The sequence below is a fragment of the Haemaphysalis longicornis genome, unplaced genomic scaffold (assembly GCF_048455015.1).
Source record: "Haemaphysalis longicornis isolate Haplotype H1 unplaced genomic scaffold, Haemaphysalis longicornis Haplotype H1 scaffold_7, whole genome shotgun sequence".
Lineage (NCBI taxonomy): Eukaryota > Metazoa > Arthropoda > Arachnida > Ixodida > Ixodidae > Haemaphysalis > Haemaphysalis longicornis.
In genome coordinates, this window is record NW_027526422.1 from 109,751,202 (window position 1) to 109,777,346 (window position 26,145).

General features: G+C 43.6%; 2 long non-coding RNA genes across 2 annotated transcripts in view; both read right to left on the reverse strand.

Annotated features, from left to right (window-relative positions):
• The window catches only part of LOC144146808 (uncharacterized), an 80,116-nt gene extending 54,830 nt beyond the window's left edge, over positions 1–25,286 (reverse strand). The window contains exon 1 of the long non-coding RNA XR_013317717.1: positions 25,262–25,286. This is a non-coding gene — a long non-coding RNA (uncharacterized LOC144146808). The remainder of the gene's footprint in view (positions 1–25,261) is intronic.
• LOC144144833 (uncharacterized) lies at positions 9,059–12,684 on the reverse strand. The gene is made up of 3 exons (XR_013317345.1): positions 12,607–12,684; positions 10,100–10,176; positions 9,059–9,290 (listed from the first exon to the last, which is right to left on the reverse strand). It is a non-coding gene; the product is annotated as an uncharacterized LOC144144833 (long non-coding RNA).
• Positions 25,287–26,145: the final 859 nt, after the last annotated feature.

The window sequence follows — 26,145 nt, forward strand, 5'->3', positions numbered from 1 at the left end:
ACTCACTATTCTACGCAAAAAGAGTGGTTGCACGATTTTAAGATCCTAATTACAAAAACTTCATTGAGCCATGAAGATGGGATAAAAATATGAAGTTTTATTTCTGAAGCTATGAAAACAAAACAACCGCAATTAAGGGAGGACGGCTAGTTGCTGGGGGTTTCTTCACCGAGCTTCCTAGTCAAGCCAAACAAAGACGCTACGAAAAGTACGATCTGAGGCCTTGCTGTTCATTCACGGGTGTCGGTCCTTCTAAACGCTTCTCGATTCAAGTCTTTGTCTTTGGGCTTGGGAGCAGCTTCTACTGGCATCCCTAACAATGAGTTGAGCCAAAAAGTGATACTGTGCACGCGACTGTCGTCATTCTGCGGCTGGGAAAGACGCTTACACCAACAAAAACTTTTAGGACCCACTATGAAAAGCGACCCTCCACCATTTCCACGAAGAATGTGCGGGTAGAATATCCTCCAGCTTATGCGAGAAAAAGAGGTCGACTATTCTGCACAAGTACTGTCGGCGTTACGGATTCTACTGCCAAGACTTGGGAAATTTTAAGCTGTTTCGTTTCTTATGCACTAACAAACGATCAAGCCGTAGGGATCAAGCCAAGCAAGCGATACAGGTTGAAAATAATAAAGGACCATAGGGTAGCATGTTTGATTCACAGGGAGATAGCAGGGAACGTGGAACAATTCTTCAGTGTGAGGAAAAATATGTCGGAGTCGTTGGGGTTGAGCTCATAAAATGGTTAAGGTTAGAGATAGTACAAGCCTCTGCACCAAAAGCTAGCTCCGATGATTTGGCCGTAGATAGTCTCTCTGAAGACGTCGATTTAGAAAAAAATAACGAGACAACACATTTTCTGATGCTAATAAGATATTTTACCCAAAAATGTAGCTTTAAGCACAGCAGAAGAAATATTAGTGGGATATTTTGAGTATGCACTCGCAACAAAGAACCACTGAGTGGATATGGGCACAGAAATACTCTGAGGCTGCGGATTTCTTTCTCTCGCAAACAAAGGAGGAGAAAATTGACATAAAAAACTTCTCCCTAAAGACCATAAACGAAGTCGACTTCATGTTAAGTGGTAAGCCATGAATTCAGGAAGACATGGGTGTACTAGGCAAGATTTTGAGCATCGATTGCAGGATGGGTACGTCAAAAAGAGGCTGAATCTCAGAAGACGAAGTGAAAAACAAGCGAATCGTAAGAAACTCACTATGAAGTCAGTTAAAATTAGTCACAATCCTTCTGTCGAAATTCGCTTCAAGAACGGGGGAGAACGAAGAGGGTGTTAAAACTCTAAATCACAACCTAATACCCATGTAAAACGTGCCTATTTAAGTGCCCTTATTCTCCGAGTACACTCGGCCTCCGCGAAAGACACTTTTTCTGCGCGCTCATAACGACGAAATAAAGTGCCTTTGGTTGTGATGTCAGTGACGATAGCTGGCGTAAATATTTGGCAACAAACTTGAAATTCCACCTGTTTTTTCACATGAGTGACAATGAAGACATGTCATTGTGTTAACGTTCTTCAATACAGCACCCGGCGTCTGGCACAAGTCTACAAAAAAAGCCGTTAGAGCTGCGACTGAACACCGCCGGCCTTGTTTTCCTTTTTATTCGCAGCGGAGCGAATCGCAGCAGCATTATAGTCGAGGAAAAATTATCAGGGAGCGTAGATTGTCCCCGAAAAGATTTAAATGGGAACACGGTCACAAAGCCAACACATACCACTAACGCGACCACCGCAGAGAACGGCGACATGAAGCAACTAATTCAAATTTTTCGATAATTTTATTTTCGGATAATTCGAACAAAGGGGTGCGGTCCCGCCATGCCCCATGGAGCCCATGTATAAAAAGTCCGTTAACACTGACGCCAATTTAGTCGGCCTAGGATAAATGGTACTGCGTGACGCCATAACAACCTTGCAGTGGCTTTCAAAAAATGGTACTGGGTAGACAAAAAATGGCAGCATCTTGACTCCGTGGATGATCGCGAGGGTGTGGAGTACGGGGACTCAAAATTTCATCCATGTGGTGCCCCGAGTGACATCCCATTTGCGCACCCAGCGCCATTCGACTTGAGCCGTGGATTGCACGATGATATACCCTAATTGAAGCTGCAACTCACGGCCCAAATTATATTTCGCTTGATTTTCGCTTGATGGCAGTATGCGCACGGATGAACGCGGACCGACATTGGGAGGCCCTAATCACCGTTAGAGGCGAGTGAGAAAGCCATTCGACTCTCGGTTTCTAACTCACGGTCGTAGCCCATTGGGTAAGACGACTAACACTAACTGTCTGGTCTACCAGACACAGGCTCGAATCCTGGCGATGCCTGTGTGCTTTTTTGCGATTGTAGATGCTATGCGCACGGACGCGGCCAGCCACTGTATGGTCCTAAGCTGCTCCGCACCTAAACCTCGACCAATTCTCGGTGGTAGAAGATTTTGTCGTCGCCATGTTCTCGAGAGATTTCCTGTTCCGAGAACGACACGTAAGGCACCGTGGTGCTTCTCAGCGCCCTGCGCCTGCTGCTGTGCGCCAGTGGGCTTGCTGCAACGGAAACAATCTCAAATTTTTTCCGTCACTACGCGTCTGGTGACGCTTACATGAATACCAGTGAAGTTGCGGGGGAGGTTCCCGTTCGTGTGCGTGTGGGGGTCGAAGATATCAACTTCGGTGACTACATGAAAATAGACAACTGCGCCGCTGTCTGCTGGCCCGTCACAAATGACGAAATTATTGCGGAATTCTTTGGCAAACACTAACATGCCGTCCTCGATGACGACGCGAGTAAAAAACATGAAGCACTGGTAAGACATGCGTTGCCAAAAGTATTGGAAGCCGTCGGACACGCCAGGCTGTTCTTGAGCTTCGAGGATGGGGAAGAAGTCACGTCCCGGCACAACAGGGCTTTCGAAGATCCAGCAATGGTTATCGCCTTTTAAAAAAGCAAAGAGGATAACCTAATTATTCTCTAAATAAACGTAGCCCCTGGAGCTGCCCTCAATTTCTTTTTCGTCAAGCTTTGCTGTATTAATCCCTTTTGTTTGTTCGAATATCCGTTACTTCGAACCCCGTAAAATTCGAATTAATCAGTTTTTTAGTACTGTACCTCCATCTAGATAACAGCAGACCTCGTACTGACGCAGAAAAAAAACATCGGGAAATCAATTCCTATTTCCCGGCAAATCACGTAATGGTCTGGCGGCACTTTATCCCATATATCTCACATCCACCATTGGCTAACTTTCGAACATATGATTGCACGCCTTAAGAGTTGGCAATTAGGGAAAGATAATGCATTCACTAGAGTTCAAAGGGGGTTTCTGACTCACCTTTTAATTTTAAACAGCCTGCTTATGATTGCCTATGATCTTAAAGGTGCTACTCAACCAAGTGACCAGTATTTTCCTTGATGTGATTGTCCCAAATCTTTCGGCATTGCCTGACCAACAATCATACATCTTCGGAAAGCTAGGAGACTTGGTGGCAGTTAAGGCGGTTTGTGGAGGGTTTTCGGCTCGAGCGTTGCATAAAACTTCTGTCTGTGAGGTGTTCTCTACCCCTCGAGTGGTAATCGAGATGCGTCTCATTGTGCCGTTCTAAGCCCGACACTAACGAATGTATTTATGGCATAAACTCCCTTGGCTTTTCAAAAGGTTCCGTCGCTGGGAACTACTATTTATGCCATTGACATGACTTTCCCGACGTCAAACGGTGATGCCATAAACTATTCCGCTAGTATTCACGTCACAGTGGAAGTCTTTCGCAATCGTGGTCTTGACCTCTCAGTGGGAGAAGAACTTAAATGGCATGTGCATGCACGGGGAGACCACCACACATCAACATCCAACTTCATGATCATCCTGCACACAGACTGTTTAAACCCGCTAATGAGATTCATAGTCGGCGCAATCATGTTCAATCAAAGTCAAGTTTACGAACCCCTAGACTCCTGCCCACCCATTTTCGAACATGCTCAAGCAATGGGCAAGTTAAGATGAGCGTTGCACTATCAAGACGCCCCCTCAGCTATACACTAAACACTTTTCAGTGTAAGATATGATACGTCGTGCCATACCTCTCAGTCTAATATGCTTTGCCTTTGAATCAGCGCGGCATAAAATACAACTTGGCTTTCCAACACAGACCTTCAGCCTGGACCTCTTCACAGATGCTGTCATCAACTCCCTCGTCGACCTTACCACCAAGTGGCATCTAGCTTAGCAGCTTCACCTAGGTATGATGGCTTCCCCGCCTCCGAAATTTAGTACTAAACACCATTAAATAGTCCCGCCCAGGAACACGACGATTGTTTCTGGAAGGATCGCGGACTGCAGATTTGCAAGCGTGCGTTCACAGTCTTGGACACTGCAGCACCCTTCATTGCTCAAGTGGGACATGGAATCTGCACTGTACCATTGTTGTACACAAGCGACTAGATGAAAATTACAACATGATTTTGTGTTTTAACTGACAGCTCAGTTAACCCAATCAATGGATTGCAAGCGTTGCCTTCGTGCGTGCGGAATGCGAAGAAAGCTAAATGTTCACCATTTCCAGAAGACGACGCCCGAGATGACCGAGCTGATAGCCATATATCGGGGTGTGTAATGACTATAAATGAAAAACCGGCTCAAAAATTGTGATCGTTGAAGACGATTGCGTGAATGTATGCCGGCTGAAACGTCCAGACGAAACTTCCGAGCTTATTTTAAATTGCAGCAACGAGTTGCCATGATGCCTGCCCAGAAACGTCTAGGAATCAGGCCGAGACAAATACGTTCGGCATAGCAAAAAACACCGTGCGCACGTGCCGACGTGCATTCGGTGACCGCTAATTGTTAGCTAGGCCCGCGCGTAGGCTTCGGCCACCGTCAGCGTGTCGGCGTGTAGCGATGGGCACGCCACAGATCTGCCGCCCCGAAGGCGATGAATCTGTCAAACCATTCCTAAACCATTGTCAAATAGATATTAACGCATTAGTCACAAAAGTGGAGGGAGCATTTGGTGGCAGTAAAAGGCTATGTGGGAAAGGAGCAGCAAGGCGCCGGGACACACTTTTGCTGTTATACCGATCCTACGTCACGTCAGTCATGGCGTTTGTGTGCGTCTTGAGTTGCAGTTGCCCTATCTCCAAACTTCGACTGTTACACCTGTTGGAGAGCCACATTCTCCGATTTTGCCTTGGCCTCCACCGGTTCGTCTCCAAGCGAGTTCCGTACTTAGAGGCACGCGTTCCTGAACTCAGGGCCCGATTTCTCATGCTGACGGTTCAAACTTACCTCCGCATGTACAAACCCCCTCTGGAGCTGCCAAGTCTGTATTTATTTCTGATCCGATGTTTTTACATTTCCGCGGCCTCAGCGTATTTCCCCCTAAGTGCTATTTGTTCAATCATGCATAGATAGTATTTCTCTTAAGCTATATGAAGTTATTTCGGTATCCACAATTGAAAGAAAACCTGAGTTTTTTTTTTCAAAACCCCTTCCCTTCGGCTGCAAAACTTCTCCAACGCTCGCTTTTAGCTGCTATTTTAATAAATATTTATCCATGTCTCCTGCTTCTTCGGTGATTTATACTGACGCATTTCAAAATGGCGAGAAATGTGGAACTCGTGTTTTTTCAGAATCTCTACATTGGAGTTATTCGCTACGAATCCCGTAATACACACCCTTTTTTATGGCCGAATTTTTAGCAATCGTTCTCGCTCTATGCAAAGTGCCGCTGCATGTATCAAAAATCACAATATTATCCGATTCGATGGCATTTATATTGACATTACTTCCTCTTCCGGCTCTCCAGTGTAGCGCAAAATATTATTTTTTGTTTCTATGCACGTGAAGTAGGTACGCTTATCTTGGGTCCCTGGCCACACGGACATCAGAAGCAACGAGCTAACGGACCATTAGCTAATATCGCTGTCACAGCTCCCATTCAATTCGGAATACTTAATCTGGCTCTATTTGCATCTTCAAGATTAAGACGATATTGACATTTAGACGCTACTTACTCAGACTCGCTTTTATCATTTGAAGAGTACAACATTTAAAGTTCGGGTGGAAAAATAATTTTTGTGGTTCTCGGCAATGCGAGGTGACCTTCGCCGAGCTGCACTGCAGGATTCCAAGGCTCAATTTCTACTGTTCAAATCAGGACTTTCACTTACGGAACTATGTGTGCGCTGCCAGCTCCCTGAAACAATCGAACATTTTTTTCTCAAATGCAGTCGTTTCTCAACAGCTAGACAACTGCTTTTAAAGGAGCCAATTGGGCGTTGGGGGTTGGCCTTTTTAATTTCACTTATATTATCCATTGGCGCATCAAACATGGGGTTTGCAAAAAAAAGATATATATATTGCATTGAAAATTTTCTCTCTGCTTCAGGTGGTTTGAATTGATGAAGGTTGCTAATTAATGGGTAATTCGGGTTTCATTCATAACTGAGTATTCTTTTACAGCCTCTGTCCGGAAATTATTTATAATTTTGAAGTCCCCAGGTATTTCAACAACCTACTTAGCCCTGGCCAATGCCCCTCCCCCCTTGTGGGTACATGCCAAAATCTTTGAGGACATTATCATCATTATTATCATCATCATCACCACCACCATCCACACGTGAAGACGGCGAGTTGTGAAGCTGAGGATGAGTTCGATGTCTATCGAGCGGAGTACGCGGTACAAGACGCCTTTGCCCCACGCGGTTGTTTCGTTGGAAGACGGCAAACAGGATGAAGATGAGTGCTACTAAAGAAAACGCTGCGCATACTCTAATTGTCTTTGTGTAACAGTGAAGTCCAAAACGGATTTGTACAGGAGGAATGTGGCTGCTTTGTCTTTCTTCTTGGATGCGCGCACAGTGCATGGAAAAGTTAGGTCGAACCCAGACCTGCTGTTTCCTCAACCCCGCACCAGTACTGAAATCATTACCAGTTTTTTTTAGGTACCAACCCACGCAAGAATATCGGGCAATGTCAAGGCGCCCTCTCGTTTGTAAGGAATAAGAAATCCATCTACTGGGCGAAGGTGCATCAGCCGGGTCAACCCCATTCGTCCGAGCGTACACAGTATCCTGAGAGGCCTTCGGCCATAACTCCATAATCTTGGATGCAGGACAAGCAGGTAGATGAAGGCTATGACAAAACAGTTGAAGCATTTAAGCATTTTTAATTTTAGCCCGTACCTTTATCCCTGCCCCAAGATGAAAAGAAGGGAGCTACAGACGCCACCAGATAAAAAGCGTCTAGACATTCTTCAACACTGGCCCAGGAAGGGGCAAACTATCATCGTTTTGTTTTGAGCTGTGTCGGCAAGAACAGCAGTTTTTTCGCTAAAAGAAACGGTAGTCTAGATGAACACGAGTGCGCGCGTTGCTCAGCCAAAAATGACCTGCACCCAATTTGAGGAACTATCCTCGCTGTGCAAACTGCCCACAAGAAGCCTCCGAAAAAGTGGGATTGTCCAGCTAAGCCAGTCTTAACGATTGGCTTTACAGAAGTCTTCCTAATCCAAGCGGAGATCAGTGTCTGCTCACCGCTCTTTGTAATTTTCTTGTAACAAATCTACTCCACCACTTCATTTACCTTCCTACCACATTGCAGTCAGCATTTTATATTATAGCCAATTTTAATACTACCCCCTTCTCCTAAGTCGCTAAACTTTGCCATAGCGTAAGACTGTGAATTTACGCTCCAGAGCTTTGTGCTTTTCCAACAGTACTGTAATAATTCAATGCCACAGGTGCCACAGGATGTTGTCGTGCTTGTTAGTTCTTCGTGTGCTGCAGTACAGCCTCTCCGCAAAGCACCATACGGCAAAAATCCATGGGTAAATTGGCGTATTTTATTACAAAGTCATGACAGTCGTTATCTCAACCTTTCTATTTGGACATAGGGATGAAGCTCTCCTAAACTAGAAGAAGAAAATACCACAAGTTGAATCAATAAGTGCCTAATGGTGGACGATTATTAATATTGTCCTAGTGTATTGCGTTAGGCATGCATTGCCTATATTTCCCAGGTGAAGTCAACACTTGCGTGGCGGGATAGAATAGCTATAAAAACAGGCGTACTTTACTTTGGCATTCTTAGGAAGTTGTTATCACGGATATTTTTTATATTCCAAGAAAAGTATTTCTCTAAAGTTTTTAGAATGTGTTTGCAGGCGCTTTCAGCACCCTCGGGGCTTCCATCGTCTGCGGGATTTTGTAGTTTCAACCCTCTTCATGTCTGGTCCACTGCTGGCTACTACATCAAACAATTCTGATGTTCTAAATAACAGCAACGTTCATGATGTCACTGAGGACGTGTTTAGTACGTGTTTCCAACATATAGTACGGGTTTCCAACACCCATAGAACCACAAATCAGCGTTTCTACCAAAATGACATGCCTCTAGTGCAGGTGACATTACGATCTTGGAGCTCACTAGAAAAAAACACAAATGCTTTTGTCTGGGCCTTTGTTTATCAGCGTTTATGCTGATAAACAAAGCCGTACTTTATGCTGATAAACAAAGCCGTACAAAGCCGTGCGTTTATCAGCGCTTTCTGCACCCTCGGGGCTGTCTTCGTCTGTGGGATCTTGTAGTTTAATCCCTCTTCATGGCTGGTCCACTGCTGGCTACTACATCAAACAACTTTGATATTCTAAACCATGGCAACGCTCCTGATGTCACTGAGGACGCGTGTTCACAATATTATAGTACGTGTTTCAAACGCCCATAGAACCACAAATCAGGGTTTCTCCCAAAAGCAGATGTCTCTTGTGCAGGTGACATTACGGTCTTCGAGGTAACAAGAAAAAAACACAAATTATTTTGTCTGGGCCACAATGTTACCCTCATGGTCATTCCCTGAAGCTTTCGTAACTAAAGAAATAAAACATAAAATCTGAAAGCCTTTTTTACTAACCGTACTCAAAAGGAAAACTGTAGGATTGAGGATAACACAAAGCAAGAAAAATATGCTTACACATGCTCACGAAATACACGCAACCCACTCATGTGCGTGAGTCGAGAGATGGCAATCATTCAACATGATGAACTAGAAAGCACAAGCTTTATTTCAAGAGCCAGCTATACCCCGGCCTTCTCGAAGAAGGCTGGCACGGTTGAGCTCTGTTTCTCTACAGTTTGACCCCCTAGCCACAAAGGGATGCAAGGCACTCCGGGCTAAGGCCACCCTGTCGCTCTTCAGCAACTTCGCCATCGGCACGCTCGCTAGCTTGCATGTCAGCTCTAGCATCGGGAGCATCGTTGAGTACGGCTTTTCCTGGTAAAAAATGGAGGGAAAGTGGAGAATTCGATGCTCATACACTTCACGTCTGCGCATTCTGATGTACTGGTTACGACCATACAGAAAAATGCACGAACTCAAGAGGCAATAAATAGTCACCCCAACATTCTGGCCCATAATAAGGACAGTGACAGTAAGCTAATACTTGTGAATAAAAAATGGAAAAGCTTCCGCATAAGCTATCAATTATTACCCTCCTAGGTTTTGAAAACATTACAAAACGGAGTTTTGCTTCTATATAACAAAATTACTACATTAATTATAGCATAGAATAAGAGACGATGAAGGTTCATTAGTGCTGCCCTTATAACCATAGCAAGTTTATAAAGAATCGCGTGAAGAAATGGGAAGCACGAAATATGCAGGAATCACATTTTTAAATACATGGACATTTATGCTGTTGTCTTCGTATATGGCGTAGCAAGGTAAACGAAATTGTTTGGTAAGCTTTTCGTTACTATTAAACACACTCTCTTTCTCTCAGTGCTTGCTGCGTAATATGCAGAGGGCAAGGCTTCAATCGCTGAATTTTTTCATAATAAGTGCAAGACAACCACTATTTCCTCATATTGGCATTCCCTGAGGAAAGTTGCCAATGGTCACTGTAGAAACTGATATTTAACTCAACTTAATGTAATGAAAATACTGTGTAAATGTTTGAGCGACACCACGTTTGTAGGCAGGGTTACTTAACATTGACCCTAAAAGATATCTATGCACGCTTCAGAACGTGGGCCATGAACAAAATGCGTTGAACAAGTAATGTTTGCTGTAAGACTTCCTACCGGACGCAAGCAGAAGGCCCGAAACAGCCAAAACAAGAAGAAAAAGTTGCAGCTTCATGACGACAACCTGGAAAAGACTGTAGAACAACAAATGTATTTGCGTTTTTTCATCACTCGAAATACTTATAAAACCTACCATAAAAAAGTTTTTATAGAGTACACACAATATTCGGCCCTTTCAAAAAGAAGCGCGAATAAGGAAGACAAACAAGAAACATGCGACGACACAATGTTAGGGCTCTTCCTAAAGAACCTTAATCAAGAAAACTTTTTACGCCTTTCAACCTGTCTCAAAAAGCGTTTTAGGTGGAGTCAACAAATTATTTTGTGCTAGAATTGACTAGAAACCTGACGGAGGGATTAAAGGCGGACCAACTTATTGATAGCAACCTATATCTACCATCAGCGTATTGTAAACCCATCTTGGTAAAAATATTCTCAAACTTTCCTCCCTTAGGGCACTGCCTATTACGGAGTTAAATCAAGTATTTTTAGGAACTCATTTTTCAACTCAAGTACGCTCTGTGTTCTGCATATGATGCCAGCTTGTTCTTTATGTGTACCTTGATTTCAGGATATTTCTGATCCGCATTTTTATAATTTACCCGCTGCACAACAAACGGCCGGAAAAAGCTTCCACTCATTGGAAGCACTTGGATAGCTTCATTGATCCCTGGGGCCCAGCGGCACTGAATATTTTGCTCGTCGCAGCCGATAATGCTTGTGGTTCGGCATTCTTTGTTTGTTTTTTTGTCAAAAATGGCTATCTCTGCACATAAATTTCTGGAACTAAAAGCAAGCCAGACAATAGATTCGTTGTGGTTTGAGGGACGTCCTGAAGCCTTCAAGAAATATAAACGCTGAAAAACAAAAATATATTCTTTATGCTATTATAAAGCGTTTATGGTGTAGAACAGACAAACTTGGCGTGGTGGCTTCAGTTTTACTCATATTGTGTACTGTTAACCTTTGTTGACTTGTTAAAAGCATTTCATATTTTTTTCAAACAAAAACGAAAATAATGCTTTAGGGAGGTCAAACCGGTGCTAGTTTGGCACGTTGGCACTAGAGATTGTACAACCACGCTCCCGCATGAGAGAAGGAATTGTCGTGTAGGAAGAGGATACCTGCTCTTTACACCGGCAGCCTGTGCATGGCGGTATTCTCGAATAAACGCAATAGCTGCCCAGTAACTCTCGCGTTTGAGAATATTTGTCTGAGTATGTGAGTATGGCTGCGCCAAGCCAAAATATAGAGATTATTTTCGATGTTACATTCGGACGTCGGAAATTTCATTCTATGTAACAAATTTTAGCGGCCGCTGTTGTGTGGTAACTGGCTCCGAGGTCATGAGAATATGAAAGCGCCAGTTGAACGGTACATTTAAACTGCGCTCATTAAAACTATCTGATACCCTTTGGCAGGAGACTCGTGGAGCCTTCTACAACAACATATTTGTACCCGTTGTCGCTGAGATACACATGTATATGTTTCCCAAAGTTGAAAGCTGGAACAGTTGGTTAATGGTTCCTAAAGAGAGAGCCATTTGCAAAGACTCTGCACAGAGGGCAAGAAGCACGCACGGATGACACTGGCTTAGAACAGTACGGAGGTTTAACGGGTACGCTTTATTCCGCCTCTTGGATGTAGTACAAATTCGGCCTTAGAAATTTGACAAGCCGCTTGCAAGGGAGTCCGACCTCTGCAATTACTGCCATCGACGCTACATGCTCATTGAGAGAGCGTGCGCGGTTAATTGTTGAGGGTGGGAGCCAGCGGGCAATTCAAATGCTTTCAACATACCGTCCTTTCTTATAGTTGACATTTTTAAGCAATGCTGGCAAAGGTTTAACGTTGGAACATGCGAATCTAAAAAAAGGTTATCCTGATTTCTCGCATGTTTCATTTAAGTAGCACCGAGCGCACGCAATTGTTCATTTAAACTCCTGAGCATATAAATCAGCGGGGGCTGGTTTTGACAGTCAACAGCAATTTTTCGTGTATGCAAAATTCCATACTGTGCGGGGGTTGGCAAAGATAATTCGTGTTTACTTGTTAAGTCCTGAATGTACACAAGGAGTTTCAGACGCCCATATCGCCTAACAGCTTTACTGCCAGAAGCAACGTGGCAAAATATGACGTATTATGTATGCTGAGACCTTTAGAATTAGTTCCGTAAAAATACGTACCGCAAAGTGAGTTGAGATCCATTAGGACCCATGTGAAATTATTTGAGTTATCTTCCGGTTATATTGGTTTTTACGCCCAATTCACGATTTTAAAAATAAAAACACGTTCCTCACTCAATAGTTGTGTGAATGCACTATTGTGCGGAACAAAATTTTACGAATTATTGTAAATAGACACAAAGTTGCTACTTCCTACTACCTAAGCTTAGGGCTGAACAACTAGTTGAAAAAGCGTTCATCACATCAGATGTTTTTTTTTTCAAAAAACAAATCAGGGTTTTAAAATAAAAATCGCTGTTAGACGTTTCCAAAACTTACCTTCTGTGAAGGAAGATGGGTTTCTCGTCGCCTGTAGTCTCGGCCTAAAATTCAACGACGTAACGAAGATTGGAGGCACTCTTTTATTTCCCGCGTTGTGAGACACGTGACTAGCCAAAATTCCTCATGTTTTTTTGTCTTCTAGTGACTACGTATTACCGTGTCAGAAATTACGGAATATGACTGGGGCGGACAAGATTACTAAAAAATTTCTTTTTAGTTGTTTACGAAACCAAACACATATAAAAATGTCATGATGTTTAAAAATGTTAGTATCACAAGGTTGGGCTTGACATCTCTTATCAACAACACCGCTCAACCTTCATTTTTCAGGGCCCTGTCCACCCTGAGGAATGAGTGAAATCTATCTTCCACTTGTTTTATCTTCCGGTGAGCTGCGCACACAAATTCCAGACATTTTTAGGTAAGATGTTACCCACTGGACATTTGCGATAAAGGTATTTGAAAGCAAGTAAATATATACGGCGACGTTTTTTGACATGACAAAACGAAAACATTTCGTAGGCCTTGTATATAAAATTTGAACACACCCCAATCTTTGTATATTTTGTGATGTTTTGTGTCGGATGATAAGTGCGCCATGTTTGCAATAGCAAACAAAAGTTGTGTTTTAGACATTCTCTGTCGGTGAGCAGGAAGTAATGCGCCTTTGGAATTTCGGCCGGCAATAAAGGTCACCGATAGAGGACACACTATTTTTCACTAGCATTGCGTATTTGTACAAGTCTTCATTTCATCACAAAGTTACATTATAACCAAACGTACTTGAACTTTTTGGGCGTCCAAATGTAGTTTACTGTTTGCGAAGTCAGACAGTGTTACGTTGGACAAAATAATTTGAAGAATGTCAACACTGGCAGTCAAGAGTTTCTACCAAACAGATATCAAGTATCACGTTTCTTTTGAAATATCAAAAAGCAAAGCATTTCTCGGCTATGCGGATCTAACTCTGCCTCACGTAACCCTCTCGGCAAATAACCATGCCAACATGTGCACACGCAGTCAAGCGCGGTTAATTTAAATTTTGAGCTGGAGTAGAGGACTCTTTTTTGTGGAATAGTGCAGCTCAATACTTGCATTATCATGGTACACCACTATACTATATATTGTTTCTTCAGCCATCAAGCAAACTCATCTGCCTCAAACAGGAACACACATCACCTATTTTTCTTTTCGGTTTTCCATCCGCGTCCTTCAAACGTATGTGCACTTGACACTGTAAGAGCCAATTGTTGAAAGTGTTTTTCCCGATGCCGATCGATAATTCAACCGAACACTGTGCTCAATCGAAACAAACTTTTAGATTGAAATGCTCACCATTACACGGAATCCGAAGATCGTGCGAATATTTTAGTGCGTGAAACGTTAAGCTGATATGCAACTATGATCAGCCGGTGTTGAGCCAGTTATTCAACAGGCAAATTGTAGGGATGGGTGAAGCAGCTTTGGACTATTTGGACTCGTTTGAACTCAAACACGATTTCTTTGCCAACGTATTCAGCGAAGCTGTTTCCATATATACCACACAGGCTATTATACAGCGTCTTCTTGTACCAGCATAGTCTGTACTGACATGATGAAGGATGGTTTGTCTCAGCTTTTCTAATATGCATTCTTGCTTTCGAAATAGAATAAAAGAATTGCAGCTAAATCAAATATTGCTAATTTTGGGGTAAATAGTAAACATATTAGTAGACCCCTGTTCTTTATATCTGCTGTCTCTTTGTGCCTCGTGACAGCCACTGGATATTTTTGCCAGCACGTCTAACCTATTACTCCCAAAATACGAATAGCGCTTTCAATATCCCAAATGTCTCATCCACGTATCACACGCCTGTACTTCACAACCTACAAAGATTTCTCGACAGCTCTGAGTATGGTGTTGTGGCCAAATGCTACATTGCTACAATGTTGCAATGTTACATGTCAAAGGTTTGTTTGTTTATTTTTTTTAGGCAGAATACAAGTTCACCGTGCAAGGTAGAATAATTTCTATTCTTCTGCCGAGGCAAATGGGGCAAAAGTTGTTAAAGTCCACTTGATCGAGCCCGATCGGACCGCATGACGAGGCCTGGTCTCTGATGTAGCGCAACGGCAGCAGCACTAGCGACGCACATTCAAGCACCAGTCAATGAAGTTATAAACATGCAACAAACCAAATGACATCACAGGCAAACTATATCAACACAATTGTTGTCTATATAAAACAATGACAAATCACAAAAACCGTAATGATAACAGATATATGCTACGCAAAAGATAGAGACCGTGACACGAGTCGAAAAAGTTTAGGAAGATGAAGTTTTAGCAGAAAAACACGAAAGCAAAGTTTTTTTTTGCACTTACAGCAGGTAGGCAACATAATTTTAACGGTATACCTAAAACAGTATTCAAGTAAACCGTCTCATGACGGCACATACTACGGCATATGAAGCGGTCGCACGCGAGTACCGACATTCATGTTGTCCGTAAAACAATTATATTTTTTTCGAGGTATGTGCAACAAGGAGAACTTTTTCACGATTGTCTTGGGGTACATGGCGAAATGCAAAACCATGCCTGACTGGGCAATGGCACCCTATCGCTGTAGAAGCTTCGAGTTGTAATTTGTTTACAATTTTCACACACAACACCAAATAGATGTACATAACTGCAGAACAGAATTAACTATCACCTCAGGTAAATAAAGGGTTTTTTGCTTAAGCCATTGCATAAACAATGAAATTAGGATAATAGATTTTGTGTACACGGACTGATGAAAACAAAACATAACAAAACAGTCGTGTGAGGTATATAAAATACAACACTGCGAATAGGTTGTCACACATTTCAAATCTAAATTAACTTTCAGATGGCATTTTTCCAAAGAGTATTTTTCTACAAGTATTTTGAAAGTTATCACTCTTATAGAACTATATAAATTATGCAATAAAATTGTGTTTTCGTTTAGCAGATCAGGTATTTGAGATGGTAATCTCTGAGTACCATATTTTTGTTCGAGAGCGCGGTTTTTCCATTAGATTTCTTCGTAGTTCGTAACAGGTGTTTTTCGGGAGTAGTTAGTTTTAAACAGTGCTTTATCGGTCCTATGCTGATGGAAGATATCTAGGCTTAGTTTGTATTTGTATAAAGTTCGGATATCGAATACTTATAAGTTTCAAAGTACGGCGCTACGCTTTCAGTTCTGTGCAGGTTGGAAAAAGCCCGCATTCCTCTCTTTGTAGCTTTAAAAGGTTTCTTAGGTTAGACTGAGTTGTGGTCGCCAAACCTAAACAGCAGTAACTCATACGTGAGTGGGCGAGCGCATAATATATATCGCGTTTAACAACTGCTGGTAGGGAATGTCTTAGCTTGTTAAAAATTCCAATTCCACGACAGAGATTTGATCTAAGTGATTGTACGTGTGGTGTTCACGAGAGATTTTTTTGGAACAGGACTCCGAAAAACCGAGTTGATGTTGATTCCTGGATAGGGGAACTGCGGAATTGTATGTTTAAATTTAAAGGAACGGGTATCCCTGCGGGAAAAGGTGCGGGTGAAGGTGCGGGTAAAGGTAGATGGCCGCCGCTAGGCAGAGTTATTCTGCCTTCTGCCTCTCCTCCCGAGACATGGTTTGGTTAAATAAACAAACTCAACTGAACGAACTAATGGAGAGACTACCCAGACTTTAGGAACATTAAGGAAAACATCGAAGAGTTTGTTAGCGTAGGTCTCACATGCGACCGGATCCTTGTTCCGGAGTTCGACTATATCCATGGAGAACATGTCTTCGATGGACCTCTGGATTTCATAAGTACTGTGCGCTCTCAGAAGATCTAGCATGGCGATGAGCCGATCCGGTGTACTTTCGAGGCAGACGTGGTCAAGAAGAAGCCCACCGCTTACGCGGTTGCCTGATCATAAAAAACACTTCCTTCTTTTGTTATTGCCAGTAATGGGCTGTGTTGGCAACGCATTGCATAAACGTCAAGTCCGTGATGACCGCCTCTCGCACGACGTCCCCGTCTTGTAACTGCCTTGTAGTAATCTTGTTAATGGCCTTGTTCATCCGGAAGGTCAGAGTTTTTTCGACCACCTTGCAGGGGATGACCTTCATTGCCATATAGAGAATATGATCCCGTTCAACGCCGCGCCTGTCCGTGCGCATTATCTCTCGGCTCGCATTTGCTAGTGGTGTAAGATGTACACTGGTGATTTTTCAAGGGTGCCCGGTGTAGATTTGAAGGAACGCCTATTCGTCTCCATGCGCGTAGCAAAGTAGCAAAACCTCAGTAAAGCCCGCCCCCGGTGCAAACGCTAAGTTGTGAGTGCCTCCCGCGAGACCCATCTCGTCGTACACGACTGCCCGACTGACGGAGTGAATATCCGAGGCGCACTGAACGGGCTTTTTGATTTCCATCACCTCATTCAAGCCTCAACTTCGTCGTGTACCGGAGCATCTCCGGAGATGTAGCACTTGTACAGACGCGCATCCATCAAGTACTCCTACCAGGCCTTGATTACATCGTTCTTGACCACTCCTGACTTGTTAGTCGGCTTCTGTGTGAGTCGGCACTTGATGTAAACGTCTACCGCGCTGTCGTCCACGATGTGGCGAGGGAGACACTGCAGGGTTCTTTGCACATCTATGGGAACCTTAACTATCTGGCCTCCGATACCGTACTGACCGCGTACGTGAGAGAGACGCCTTATGCACAAAAACATCAAACGGGGTGTGATCAGGCGAACCTCGACCTCGTTTAGGCGAAGATGAATTGTGCGCGGCAGGAATACGTAGCCGAAACTGGTCGCGTACTTAGGCATAAAGCTATTCAGTGAGGAGGACTCCACCTTTAGTTAGGACGAACACCTCAACGTTGGAAGACCTTTTATGAAAGTATTCGGCCACAATCGAAGCGTGGGGTTTTTCCAACCCGAATCTTTAAAGTTTCCGATTTTGAGCACGTCATTGTGAAACCCGAATCTATCCCACACTTCACAACTGACGCCGAAATGACGATCGAGGAAATTGCTTTTAAATTTTGAAAGTACACCTTTGAAGGCATTGTCCTGCGTGGCGGCGCGGTAACGGCGCAGCTTCGCGGCGTTCTCGGTGTTGCGTTGTTGTGCGTCGCCTTGATTGCTGAAATTTCGGCTCTTTGCCTCAGCTTACCCGGTTCGTGGTTGTCTGCGGCGACGTTGATTCTCCTTTTGGTATGCGCGGCTTTGTTCATCGGTTGATCTAAGGGCCTCCAAGGAGCAAATGACTGGTGGCCGCCCCATGGCTCGCAGGCTTTGCACACCATCAACTATACAGCGGTGCAAGTTCTTTGCGGGGATCGCTTGACGAGAACCCGATGCACCACCACCTTTCTGGCTAAATCTTAGGCGTTTCCGTTTTTTAAGACGTTGTTAATAAACCAGAAATTATCGCAATATTCGATACTGGCACCGAAATGGCGATCAACGAAATCAGATTTGAAATTAGGCAAATAGTACTGCATGTTCTGGGGTAGCAGCTTTGCGCTGTTTTTGCGTGCATTCGCGCTGCTGTGCGTGCCGATGCTCCTTTTATCGCCACTACTATTATCGCGAGTGAACCACACGCGTACGTCCCAATGGGAGTGAAAAGTGCAGTTTCTGATAACGGTGCTAGCGCAATTGTCAGCCGATTGGGAAACTTGTCAAAAATGCATCGCTGGTTGCGAGGAGAATAGCAGCCGTGGAATGCGGATCGGCGGTGGCGAGGAGAAGCACTGGATAGGCGCCGTGCAAACCACTGCACCAGAGCAAAAACTGGGGGAGGGGGTTAAAATATGCTGCTTTCCAGTAAAAATACGCGGGCAATACACCTTGTGGAGGTGTGGAGACCTGCAACACGTTCTTTGAGATTACACTGCAGCGCGATGTTCAGAACGGCGTTATGATGAGTGTTACACGCACTGAGAATTTGCGTTTTCACAGCAGTTCTATTCTTCGTGAACTTTAGGTCAAAGTGCGTTTTACGGATTGCAGTCGGTTCTTAGGTATCGTTGTTGAACTCCATTCCAAACTCTTCTCGAGGACTAAATGCCCGAACCACTATCACTTACACGGCCGCTACCCGTGACTTGAGCGGAGCGCCTGGCAGCACGAAAAGTCGCATAAAGCTATCATGTACCATTCTGAAAACATGATGCCGGTTAACTCGAAGCTGTGCTTTGTGCGTACAGCATCTGACTCCTACCTGACCGCGTGCGCCGGTAGCTCAATTGCTAAAAGAATGGGATCTCGCTCTACATTTTTATTCGATGCATGTTCGATTCCTTGGGGTGCCACTAGTTTATTTTGTTTGTTCGCAGGTGTTTTCTGGTTGACGCCGTGGTCGCTACACAACTTTTGGCGTGTAGAGGTACGAAGTGTTGCTTTAAAACTTGTGGTTAGGGAGAGGCCTCCGCGAATTAAAACGTGCTCTTGCATGGCTGGCTCAGTGGCTCTGGCATTGTGCAGGTGAGGACAAGAACCCGGGATCAATTTCTCGGCACGGCGGCCGCTTTTATGGCAGAGGAGAAAAGGTAAAAGGCCTGTGTGTTGGAGATTTAGGCGCCATAGATTGTCAGGGGAAAAAATAATCCGAAGCCCTCTACTATGGCGCGTCTCATCACCTGTGCAGTGTCGGCGCGTTAATTCATGCAATCAATCAATAAACTGATCAATCAATTCTTCCATCACTCAATCAATTATAGAATTATAAAAGTAATTTTTCATGGTGAATCCGGCAACCTAGACACTGGACTACCCAAAAGGAAAAGCTTTACGGGTTTGCAGCGGCGGGGAACAATAACATGAGCAACCACTTTGAAAGAAAACAGTTCCCGTAGTAAGAATGGAACCTGGGTCCATCTCGTTACAAAACCTGAGAACATTCCATGCGTCGTATTTTGCTTTGGCTCAACAATTTTTTCTTTTTTTCATAATTATCCGATAAATTTGCGATTACAAATATGCAACAAGATTTCGGGCCAACAGCCGAAGCAAGTTGAGGCCCAGATAAAGATAGACTGCAGGGAAAACAAAAACTTAATGAACCACTTGGCTAAACAAGTACAATACTTGGTGTACGCAAAGTGTGTAAATAGATAACGCAAAAGCACTCGTAAGCCGTGATTGAAGAAAATAAAAACTAATATCAATCAATACAGTGAAAACAAAATATGCCCTTTTAAACATTTCAGTCTTACACTCGAGATTTAGTGTTTAATAATAAGGTAACTTTACACTAGTCTTTTCTTCAAATAAATATATTCAGCGTCTATGTAGACACAGATACAAAGCTACATGTACAGACCCAAGAACGTTATCACCGAAATTAAACGTTTATATTTGGCTGTGGGTATATAAACCTATTGTTCAGCATCTGCCTCATATTTGGCCCGGCGGCTTACTCAAGAGAAAGCATAAGAGTTGCGAAATTGCCTAGGGACATGGACCCTCAAACATTGATGAGATAAAGAGGCAAAGGGAAATATTTCCTAGGAAGTTATGCCAATGAGTGGAACATAGACATGCTTCTGGAAAGTATTGATTCTTTTCGGGGAGCCTCTGAACTATGTAAAAATTTGGTCATTCCTTGCGAAAGCGTGCGGGAGGTCGTTTTGCTTAGCAGCATCGTTGAATGAAATATTGAGGGAATGACAAGAGCAATGCGTCTATTAAGCTATCATCGCTTAACCGGAGCACAGAATTTCTTTTTTTTTCGTTGCGCGTGCGTTGTCTTTGGACTTGAGCGCAGTTTCTAGCGCCTAATGACACCTTCCACTTTCGGTGACATGTGAAAGCTTTACAACGAAACAATCCGGACTTACCACACATTCAGGACTATTAGCAACTTGTTTGATAATAGATATGAAGTGATGATTAATGGAGCGGGAATGGGCGCCTTGCTAAGCAATTTGAATAAAAAACTTAGCTTGGCTAAACGGGCCACGGAATGAATATTCATCAGAGAAACACTTAGGACTGGAAAAACTTCCTTGATTGGGGAACCATTTAGAGCAGAAGATATCATAGTTCACATCAAGTACAATAAATGGACTTTGGTTGGCAACATAATTCGGCAAAATGACAGTCGGTGGGCTGCAAGGGTGATAGAGTACACACCGGGAGAGGGTGTAAAAAAGAGGAAGGCCGATTACTCAATAGAAAGGTTAAATAAGAAAATACGGAGGCAAACAGTAGACTCAAGCGACGCAGGATAGGAGCAGTTGGAGGTCGATGAAACAGGCCTTCGTCCTGAAGTGGATGTGGTGGGCTCCTAATGCTGACGATGAAGCAAAAGGCGGGTCTCATACAAAGGATGAGGGGTCGCCAGCTTTACTGTTTCGTAACCCTTCCAAAACTTGTGCAAGCTGCACCGTTTTATTGTGGCTGTTGTAGTGGAACAATTGGGTACCTAGAGATTTCAATTTAAACCATATTTAAATTGAACCCCACTTTTTTGACAGCCTATGTTCGTTAGTGTGGCTTTAGAAATAAATAATATCCACGTCAACTGCGATCTGCAGCCCCAACCTAAAAGCCTGGTATCTGCCGTGGCAAGATGAGAGATAAGAGAATCATTCCATAAAAGAGTACATTGTGTGTGAGGTGTTCCCGATGATCTCCTGCCACTCCCACTTCCAACAATATTAGTTTGGTCGACCTTTTTTTAATTTGACTCATGCGTCTATAATAACTGTCAGGCCAGCTAATGTAGGTTCTTTCTATGGATAGACCACAAGGAGTAAAGAAAATAGACAGGCGATTTCACTGCGAAAGTAACGACTACGGTGCTAAAAGCATCTATTCTCGCTGGTTAAGAGTTTTCCTATTTACTGCTGGAGCGGCTCGTTCCTATGTGGTAAGGTAAAACGTCGCTACTTGTCACAGTGCTAACACCAGTTTTTATTACAGACACAAATTTGCTGTATCTGTTTCTTCTTATGTTTGCTCATTAAAATATTTTTCAGTTATTTATTGATGGCTTGGTGCATACCAAGTTATTGATTTAGTTTTTGATACCTTAGTGCATATGACCGGATTCTCTGCGGGGCAGCATCTCAAGGAAGGCGTGCACCAGCGGCGTACTTTTCTGTTTTATAATGCATTGAAATAACCGACCATAGGGATATGGTTAACGTAACTGCATCCGCAACAGAATAAATGCAGGAACTCTGGAAATCGATTGGTGTTCATTAGTTGTCGTCGACATTGCTTCGTGAGGGTCGTATACCGTCGACTTGTACCCTACCGTTATCCAAACAATCGCCGCAATAAGTACTATGTTGAAACAAAATCTCGGGCCAACTGTAATAACGTGAAACCTGGGGAGGGGCGAAGAATGCAGAGTATGCGTGCATTCTTGACCCCTTGGCATTTTTCCAACGGTGATGAAATCTTTGGAAGGTACAGGTTTACAGCTTTGCTGCAAAGTCTATTGTCTTTTATGCTCGCACCCCTCTAGCGCGAGATGTAAGCGAGTGTGCGGGTGTTTTTAGTGCGCGTTACCTTCTACCGCGAGGCGTAAAGGAGTTTCCTGGAGTTTTAGTACCGTGACTTCATGAGACGACGATTACGGCGATGATAACGACAGGAGATGTAAACAGCCGCAGCCTCTAATGGGCTGCTCCTCTAAAAGTGCTTATTCTGGCTGTCCTTTCTATCGGTTATAGAGACCATTGTTTGTATAGATACCGGTTGCCAAATTTCCCTTTAAATTTTCAAAGCATCGAGTGCGAAATGTAGTCGTATCTTTAGGCGGGATGTTAGTAAATGTTTGAATGACGTCGTACACCATGTCCAATACCTGCACGCCAGTTTAATGTTTAACGCAAAGATGCCAATTACGACTTTCACCCTCACCCTCCTGTCCATCTGCAGCACACCATTCTCTGCAAAAGAAATAAAAATATACGCGGTGCGCTTCCCAGACGGTGCGCTTCCCAGCTCCACACAAAAAGTCTGCCCAGATGCACCAATTACCATCTGCAACCAAAGAATCAGTACACACCTTCTCAGGCAACAGTGGTATAACATGGTGACTGTTGGTGTATGAAAATTCTTACGAATCAATACACTGGCGCGAAAAGCAGCTGTTTATTTTAGCATCGATAGTGCCATCATTGGGCGAGCAGGAGGAAAGCGAGCGGGCACTGATCACTGCTTCATCTCATCTTCATCTTCTAGCCACACAGAGATTCAAGGCAGCCTGGGGGAAGAGGTGCCCGCTCCTGCTCGGTAGGTGCAGCTCCATCGGAGCGCTCCACGGCGGGGCTATCGGCGCTCGGCATGGGAGCAGCTTCCACTGTGGTTTCTGAAGACACCGAAGAAAAAAACAGACAGCTTGGTATCTACAAACTTTGCATGATGGCCGACTTACAACCGATTATTGAGCATCATGAGGCAATCAAGAAGCCACTTCTTAAGGTAACTACCAACGTGCCAATATCTGAATGTATGTTTTTATTTGATATCGGCTGAGCCTACAGCAATGTAAAGGGTAATCTTCACCCTACAAACTACGCAGAGGTTTTTATGTTGCTATTCTATAGCAAATAAACCCAGACATCGCTTTATTTTGTTCGAGTGGACCGTGATGTCATACTTCAATACGTCAAAATACCGGGAAAGCTCAAAACACCCCATCCCTTTTTGCAATGTCGCAGAGCTTCATTCGGTCAAATTCAAGGCTGAATACATTGAGCAAATACTACAGAGAACACCGTCCTGGATGAACACGTGTTTTAGCTGGGTGGCACCAGAATCTGGAAGGTGACAACATTTATCGTTTATGAAGCAAAAAATAAGTAAAAGGCCCAGCGCAGAAGCCGTAACTCGCATAGAATATAGCAAAACAAGGCTGAAAGCGGACAGCAGGAAAAAATAGGAAACAGAGAAAGAAAAAAGCTAAGCACTAAAAATCGTTTATTTCATAGCCGGGCAAAATCGATTTTCCTAATTCAAGCTCTTTGGATATGCATTTCTGCCTAACTGAGTTACGCCGTGTCGTAAATCGGAAGGTTGCTTGCATGAATATGGTGGTACTTATAGTGAGACAATCAGTCATTTATATATAAAAGTGAAGACGGTAAATTATGTCCTTCAACATCTGAACTCTGATGAATAAAGCAAGGTTCAGTTATCCTTTTGTTGCACCTCGAGTTTTATTTGGAACAGAGCTAGTAGAAATAAACGCTTTGCATTTGAAGTACGTCCCCCCGCCGTCATGTGCGCAGATATGAATAGTAAACCTTTTTTTGTTTCAAATGCTTGGATTATTATCAAAGCACACTCAACCGTTTTATCAAGAGGTTTAAGAACCGTGGGGCTGAAACTAACATTACGTTTTTCTGTAAACCTTCTTACCCGACACAAGAAGAAGACCGGAAATGACCAGCGCAAGAAGCACAACTTGAAACTTCATGATGATAATCTGGAAGAAGAGAAAGGCTTTCAGACCCATATATATGCAACGATGTTTCACATCACAGTGTTCAATCATCGCAGCACCTAAATAAAAGGGTCAAGTTGAAATCATTTTATTGCAAACAATAACACACAGCGCACAAATCTGAGGTGTAAGTTACACACCATTCTTGTTCTAGTAGTGTTTTTCAAGGAGATATTTGAATCCATTTACGTGGTTTAATAAAGTCAGTTGCCACTTTTGATGATGTGTTTATCACTCGACTACACTGAAATAATCTTAAACTGTTAATTTGATTAGCAAAGAATAATTTTGACTTTTTGTTTCTAGCAGCTAGTGATGTAAATGTTTTGCAAAATTACTCCCCCTTGGCTTGTAAAAAATATGTACCTGCCTTGCGTACAGTGCCAATTCTGAAGTGATTGTGAAGTGGTTGCAGCTGCAAAGTTTTCGGTATCTCACGTACGTACGCTGCTGTAGCTGATCGCATAGTAGGGTTCCGTTCAAAAACTGTTATCATATATATCGCTGCAAACCAGCCGTTCCCTGAATACAGTACGGCCTTCCGTCTCGCGTACCAAGCTACTAGTAGGTCACATACAGAATCTTCCCTCTGCTTGCCAAAACAAGGTTAAAACTTCAGAAGCAAGAAAATTGTCTTTGCTTTCTCTTTGCGGTTATGGTTGTCCCCACTGGCTTCTAACTACGATAGCAATTATGCGAGATGTTCGTGGCTTAGGCTACCGCTTGTCTTTGTGCGCGTCGGCACTGTTAGTCTGTACGGACACTTAATTTTCAATTTCCGGAGTGGGCGCTTAAACGTGTAGTGTTTAAACTGCGCAGGTATTTTTTGAGTGACGGCATCGAAATACTTGGAGGTACTCTGTGGAAATCTATAAAGTTACAAGAGAACCTCAGTGCTTACTAAACAAACATTTTCCCTTAATTTTGAAGTGTATAGTAAAGCTATTAACGTTTGTCGGCTAAACAATCGCTTGTTTGCTAAGTAATAAGAGTTTAAAACAAAATACGTCTACTCTTTTTTACATGTAATGAATGTATCACTTGGCATATAGGTGAAATTTGGTACCCCTAAACGTACGTTTTCATCGTCGACATAAATGTTGTAAAAAGTTTAGTATATGACCACACTTTTGACTTAAAGTAATAATAATATCAACCACAGTTTTCTTTTCAAAATAAAAACCTCACCTTAAAACGGCAGGTGTCGAGTTCACCAAGTGGACCCTGAGGATGAACCTGTGAAGAAGTCACCGAGTGCGGTGTGCTTATATATTTCTCACTGCAAGGACACGTGACATTTGAAAAGTCCTAATGTTCAATTCTATGACGCAAGGTGAGGGTTTCTCAAATTAAATGTCACTGCTGGAACCTATAATTGAAATGTCAGTTTTTGTTCTGTGCAGCCATTTACTCGTCAATAATAGACCTTTCCGGAAAGTTGCGCGCGCCCCCAAACGGCGGCCGCAAAGCAGCCTGGGAACTGTGAGCGCCGCAGCAGCCGCCGCCGCTGCCGCCCGGGCCGCTCTTCATGTAGCTCTACCGTGCCAAACCGGGCCGTGCGCGACAGCGCCTGTGGAGGCAGCATTTGTTGACGGTACAGCTTCGGCGTTTAACATTGTGTGATGCATGCAGAACATCTGCTGTCCTGGACAGCTGACCCGCCGCGGTGGCTCAGTGGCTAAGGCTTTGCGCTGCTGAGCACGAGGTCGCGGGTTTGATTACCGGCCGTGGCGGCCGCTTTTCTGACGGAGGCGAAAAGCAGAAACACCCGTGTGTACGAGATTTCGGTGCACGTTAAAGATCCCCAGGTGGTCAAAATTAATCCGGAGCCCTCCACTACGGCGCGCCTCATCGCCTGCGTTGCGTTGGCGCGTTAAACCCCACAATCAATCAATGAAGTCCTGGACAGCTGTTTTCTTCACTGGCTTCTTTTTCAAACTTCAGCCTTCTTACCACCGCCCGCATTTCTTTAACAAACTGCTGCATTTTGGGGAGTTGCAGTGTGTATCCCGTCCATTCATGCTACACTATGTCTGCATTTGTTTCAAGTACTGTTGCCCAAGAGGTGGCGA